The following is a 6167-nucleotide window of genomic DNA, read 5'->3' as shown; positions in this document are numbered from 1 at the left end:
TCAGGGGGGCAAGAGGGTGTCCTTTTGGAACCCTTGCACCCTTGAAATTGTGTGCGCAATTTGCGAGTACCTATTGGGAACTCGCAATTTGCGCACACAATTTCCAAGAGGACCATAGGAATGCATGGGAAGGGATTCCTTTATTGTGACTCCCAATTTGCGACTCTCAATTAAGGAATATGAGGGAATCACAAATTATTTGTGATTTTTTAATTAAATATCGTTTTGCGATTGTCAAATAGCGATTCTCTAAAAATCGCTTTTTGGAAATAGCAAAATCTTTCATTGATACATATGCCCCTACATGTTTGATGCTTGGTTGCTTAACAGGAAGTGGGTTGGAGGTATCCTTATACACCAATTACATTTGGTGTAGCAAGTAGCCTTGGTAGTGATAACTATTGGAGACATGGAGGCCTCATGTGTAAGGACTATGATGAAGAGGACTATCCTAAGAGTAATGAAGATTACCAGTAAGTAACATGCCCATTGGTCTGGAATTGTGGGTTTACCTGGACTCTGCCATGTACTCCGTCCAAATCTTAAAGTGAATTGGGCTAAGACACTTTCCTGTTCAATTGGGACAGAACTGCAGAGAGTGCCACCTCAACTGCAGATCTTGAGCATCTGCTGGGAAGAGACCGCAAACTTTGATATCTATATCCTTGCTGCACAACTCCACCGCGTAGCATGATGGCTGGGTGTGGTGCATCTTGTATAAACTAGGGTGGCTCACATGAAAATATGTGACAGTGCCCTAACCAATCTTTTCGAAGCAGAGGAAATGATAGATTGAAGTAATTCGTATGTGGAATGCAGGGGCTTGCTAAACTTAATAATCCAGAGGCTTGTTGAACCGCAGTACAACATGCGTGGTACGCAAGCACACCACACATTGTCTGGCATGTGGCGCACGTATTATGGGTGTGGCGGCCATATTGCTTTGGGCGTTTCCCATTGCGGATAAATTATGTTACTGTTTCTTGCTTGTCTCAGTGCATCACAGTGATGCATGCACTGGCCCACTATTCTAAGATACCAGTGCTTAGCACTTGTCTGCTTCATACCAAAAATAGATTACTCCTTAGGATCGAAAGTTTGAAAAATGTAAAATGATTATCATGCAATCCAGAGCAGGTCTTCCGAAACTCGCCTTGACATTTTAATGTGTGATGAGTGTGGGCCTCACGCTAAGGACCAATGTTATTTTCGCAAAGGGGAAAAAAGTCTTATTGTGGATGGACAATGTTCTGGATTTATGTGCCTAATTATTTTAAGGAAGGCCCATCTTTAGACTTTGTATCTGAAAGTATGATATTTAGGCAAACTGAGAGAAGGGGTTTACAAATGTTCACTTTTTTTTAAAATGGGGATGTAAGGGTAGGTCTCATTACCTCACAAAGAGTGTAATGAATAAGATATTTTTGTTGAAAAGGTAGATTCATGTATGTTTTTTTTATCGCCCTTTTAACTCACTTTTTCTGCAGTTTCTTTAGCGATATCTCCAAACCTCCTGATATTTATCCGACTTCAATAGCTTTCAAACTGGAAGCCAAAAGATTCCTAATGAACAAATTCTTACCATAAGGGGTGGAGGCACTCATAATGCCGTTGTTCTTGGTTTCTATCTCCATGGTACACCTAACAGTCACGGATCGTCTCTTCTGCATAATATTCTACTCTATACGTGTACCACTGTTTACTGTTTATTGTATTTTCACAATTTCGTATATTTCATTTTTGTCCTCCCTTCCAACCTCTTGTAAAGCGCTCTGATATCCTTCGGGATCTTGTTCGCGCTATATAAAACTTTATAAATGAAATGAAAAATTCATGCCTACTCGAAGCAGCCTTTGGAAGGTGGAGGAGATGCAGAATTAGGGCCAGTTCAATGTGACCCTCCCCAACGTGTTCTAGTATATAACCCTCCAAAAGCATCCCCTTCCTCATTAACGCAACTGGTCCACATTTTAACCGATCTGTCTCTCAAGCATCCGCACTTTATAGTATTAGGCGATTTTAATTTACATGTTGAGGATCCCACCTGCACTCCAGCCACTCGGTTCCTCGAATCTCTTCAAAATCTGAACCTGACACAATTGATCCAAGGTCCGACACATGAGGCGGGCCATACATTGGACTTAATTTTCTCCAATCTTCCAGGGACTGTCGCCTATCCCCCCCTGCCCCTCACTTGGACTGACCATTACCTTCTCTCGTTCGATATCCTTCTTCCGCAGTCCCCTATCTCAGCGACTCTGAGCACTGACTTTAGGAGAAAGTGGCATAAAATTACATGCTCGGCCCTGGAGCCAGTATTCAGTTGCCCTCTGGAGCCTCACATAGATAATTTAGATGCTAATGTTTTTAAACTCAATGCCGCCCTATTATCTGCGATTGACAATATTGCCCCATTACTACCGGTTTCTTCGGCTAGATCTCGTCCCTCCGCTCCTTGGTTTTCTGAGACCTTACGGGAAGAAAAAAGTCGCTGCAAAAAACTAGAACGAAGCTGGAGACGGTCATATGACTCAGCGGCGAAAACTATATATAAAACAGCCTTGAAGCAATTCTCTAAGCTCAAAAAAACGGCCATGAAAGAGTTCTTCACCTTGCAAATTAAAGATGCTGACAATTCGGCAAAAACTTTGTTTAAAATTGTAAAAGATTTCATCAATCCCCCCGCAACTACCCCTAACAATGTTGCCAGCCAGTCCCTCTGTGATGGACTATCCGATTTCTTCGAGGACAAAATTGAGAAGATATCTTCTTCTTTTCGCCCTGTGGTGGCGTCTGAGCACCCTCATCCTCATACATCAATTAAACTTGACACCGCCCCTACTTTATTGGCATTCAAGGATCTCTCCTCTGATCTTGCTCTAAAACTTATCTTACAATGCAAATCCGGCTCCCCCTTGGACCCGGTTCCCCCTAAGATCATGACTGACCTAGCCACCCTACTATTAAAGCCACTGACTTCCCTTTGGAATGCCTCCTTACAGCTAGGCCAATTCCCCTCGGCTTGGAAAGAAGCCTTGCTTGTGCCTATCTTAAAGAAATCAGATGCTGATCCTACTCAATCCTGCAACTATCGGCCTATCTCCCTCCTCCCTAAACCAGCGAAGGTTTTGGAGAAGGCCGTCCAACTTCAACTGGCAGAATATCTCCAAACTAATTCTCTGCTCCACGACTCCCAGTCCGGTTTCCGTGCTGGCTTTAGCACGGAAACTGCATTACTGGAGGTTTCTGAGACTGTTCGAGAGTGTGTGGACAGGGGCGAGGAGGCCATGTTGGTCCTCCTCGACCTGTCCGCCGCTTTCGATACGGTGTCTCATCAAATACTTCTAGCCTGATTGGAGCAGATTGGACTGGGTGGTGCTGCACTATCCTGGATCACCTCTTTTCTCCAGGGCCGATCACAGAGGGTTTTTCTTAGACCTTTTAAATCAGGGCCCAAACCTCTTATATGTGGAGTTCCTCAGGGCTCAGCATTGAGTCCTCTGTTTTTTAATGTCTACCTAGCCCCGCTGGCCAGAGTTGTAGAGGCATGTGGAGTCAGAGTGATCTCATACGCTGATGATACTCAGCTGATATTCTCCTTTAGATATCACTCTGACTCCAGCCTCTCCAGTTTCCGCCACTGTTTGGGAGAAATCTGCTCTTGGATGGCTACGAACCACCTTCGTCTGAATGCGGATAAGACGGAAGTTTTGTTTTTTAATCAAAAAATGACTATTCCCCCCTCTCTGTGGTGGCCTTCGGTTCTTAACCCTCCTCCTATTCCGGTGCACACTGCCCGTAACCTGGGATTCCAGTTTGATGACACGCTCTCCTGCGGCCCGCAAATTAATAAAGTCACGGCTGCCTGCTTTGGTAAGATAAAAATGATGAAAAAATGTTTTCCATTCTTGCCAATGGATGCGCGTAGAACAGTCACTCAGGCGCTAATAACGTCCCATTTGGACTATGCCAACAGTCTTTATGCTGGGGCCCCTCTGTACCTAATTGAACGCCTTCAAGCAGTTCAAAACGCGGCAGCCAGACTGATTGGCAACATCCCTTTTCGACATTCGATTTCTATGTTTCGCAAAAAGCTCCATTGGCTTCCCATAGCCTCTCGGATTAAGTTTAAAATACTTACTCTTGTTTTCCGTGCTCTCAACGGTACTGGCCCAGATTACCTGAGAAAGAGACTCACATTATCTCATTCTGTGAGAGATTTACGTTCCAACAGCCTACGCCTTCTGGTGGTGCCACGCTTCTGCCGCGCTCGAATGGGCGGCAGAGCTTTTGCTGTCCTTGCTGCGAAACACTGGAACGGCCTCCCCCTGGACCTTAGATTTGCCTCATCTGAAGCACAATTTCGTAACCGCCTGAAAACTTGGCTATTCTCCTCATCTTAGATTTTCTCCTTATCTCTGCTGACAGTTTTTTAGCGCCGGGACACCTCCGACGGAGGTAGCTGCGCGCTTTATAAGAGCCATAAATAATAATAATAATAATAATAATAATAATAACGAGGCCATTGGTGGGTTACCCAAAGACCTCAAGTTATTTCTCGCCTATGTGGATGAGATCATCTGCTGAAGTGGAATGGAAACTGTGGGCATGCTTTCAGCCAAGGATCTGAAAACTCTGACAGACTTTATAGAGTATGATGGGCTTCCAACAGGATGGTTCCTTCTTTATGGCACAGCTAGATTTCAATACACGACAGGCGAGGAACTGTAGATACCAACTCCCTTCCCACTTGAGCCAATTGCTTTTCATCATGGGTGAGGGTGGCTTGGATTAACCCAACCCTACAATCCATGACTGAAGTAGACCTGACTGATGTGTGGCTGAAGTGGGAAACTGCCCTGGGAAAGGTACTTGATAATAAAGATGGGGGAAATACTAGAGTATGTACACAGGTTCTTTAGAAACTCCCAAGTTAAGTATATCCACTTCAGTTTTCTACATAAAGCTTACCTGACATCCAAGAGAATCAATAAGATACTTAGGACTGATGCAAGGAGCTGCCCCAGAGCCGTGAGTGGGAATGTCCCCGATCTTATTCGATTGTGGGAGGGGGTCACAGATCGCCCACTTCGAGTCCTTGGGAGAGCCAACCTGTGACCCACAGGTCACGCAGCTTCTACCCATGGGTTACCACCTACCAGGTACTGGAATGTCCCGCTGACCACACAGGCTTGACTGCTGCATCGAGGGGTCCATCCTCAAGGTGAGTCCAGTGGTCTGACCACTCCAGATCACAACACGACCTGAAGGTGAATGTTATGTTTCTTACAACATCATATCACAGCATGGCCTGAAGCTGATTTCGGGGTTCTGATAGCTCATGATCACTTGACCTGAAAGAGTAGAGGATCCATTGGTCTTGTTTTTCAATTTTGGAGCCTTACAGGCCAGTTAATATTGTCACCAAGCTGCGCCTCTTATTGATTGTAGTTTCTATTTACCTGTGATTTTCTTCACATTTGTTTTGGTTTATGTTGTTATATGTTGCAATTTCTTTTTTTTACAAAAATAAATGTTGGGTTTGTTTTAAGTACTAAAACATACAACCATGACTGTTAGACAAACAGACAGTAAGTCTGCAGATATTATGGAGAATTCTGGTAGGATATATGATCATGAAACATACTTTTCAGGTTACTTAACAACAGGGTAGAGAAAAAGGCAAAACACACTTGCATCATTGAGACAAGTCCAAAGGGAACTCATCTTCCTCAGTGAGTCCATAGTAGTCTATCCATCATCCCCATATTTTCTGAAATTTGCGTGGGCAGCCCTGATATTTATAACCAGTAGTCCCCCCTTTGAACTAGCACTGGAGGATCATGTAATGAGTTATAGCGCCGAGACGCCTACGGGCATTTGTTCGCGCTCAATAAATCTTAAAAATAAATAAATAAATAGGTCACCCTCTCCGCAGCCATGAACAGGTCCATACCGTTCATCCATTCTGTGAGGGTTGGTGTCACGGCAGACTGCCATATCTGAGCCAAATCTCGTTTAGTGACCTCCAGTCCAAAATGGCATAGGAGCAGTTTCATGCAAAGTAAGTCTACATCGTTAGGTATCCCCAGCAAGACACATTTGGGATCATCAGAGATTGGTTATTCTAGGATCGTACTTAATTCCTTCTGTATTCATTCCCAATA

Source organism: Lissotriton helveticus, chromosome 10 (assembly GCF_964261635.1).
Source record: "Lissotriton helveticus chromosome 10, aLisHel1.1, whole genome shotgun sequence".
In the NCBI taxonomy this organism is placed as follows: domain Eukaryota; kingdom Metazoa; phylum Chordata; class Amphibia; order Caudata; family Salamandridae; genus Lissotriton; species Lissotriton helveticus.
Note: the sequence above shows the minus strand (reverse complement) of the source record.